Genomic DNA, 704 nt, shown 5'->3' on the forward strand with positions numbered 1-704 from the left:
CTGCCGCGGATTCGCCTCCGGAGGAACCGATGGCTCGGCACTCGAAGCGGTCGTCCTCAGGGGCCACCCGGGCGAGCCACAGGTGCCACTCGCTCGGCCCTTCCTCGTGCCGGACTCTGTGCTCGACGTCGCCTGTGTACGAGTAGTTGCTGGTCGACAGCAGCCTCTGGTCCCGCAGGCGCTTCCAGGAGACCTGTGAATACAGGCACTCACTGTCTTTGACAGCGCAGGCGGGAAAATAATGGAACTTGGTACGTATGTTCAGTAAACAGGCAGTAGAGCTTTAGGTTAAAGGCAATTTAGGCGAGTGGCCTGGGACAGACTGTCCTGTCAATGTCGCTCCCTCGCCGGTCGCGGCATCAGGTCTTGCGATCTGGGTCCGTGGATTCCTTACCTGCTTGCGTCTGCTCGCCTCTGCATTGAAGGTGATTGATAGCCAACTGGCATTTCATGCTAGTCATACTTGTGTTTGCTCCCCTTCGCCCACACCGCCCCACCACCTATCCTGGCGCCATGATGCCCAACAGGAAGGTGCGGGAGGGCTGACTCACCGTGGCAACCTCGTCGGTGAAGACCCTGCAGCTAAGGGTGGCTTCCTCGCCAGTCGTCGCCGCCACGTCGCCCAGGCTCTCGACGCGTACGGGGGGAGGCCGGGCGCGCTCCGGCTGCTGCAGGCCTGCAAAGCACACGGATTTCAGACACTG

The sequence above is a fragment of the Penaeus monodon genome, chromosome 29 (genome assembly GCF_015228065.2).
Source record: "Penaeus monodon isolate SGIC_2016 chromosome 29, NSTDA_Pmon_1, whole genome shotgun sequence".
NCBI lineage: Eukaryota > Metazoa > Arthropoda > Malacostraca > Decapoda > Penaeidae > Penaeus > Penaeus monodon.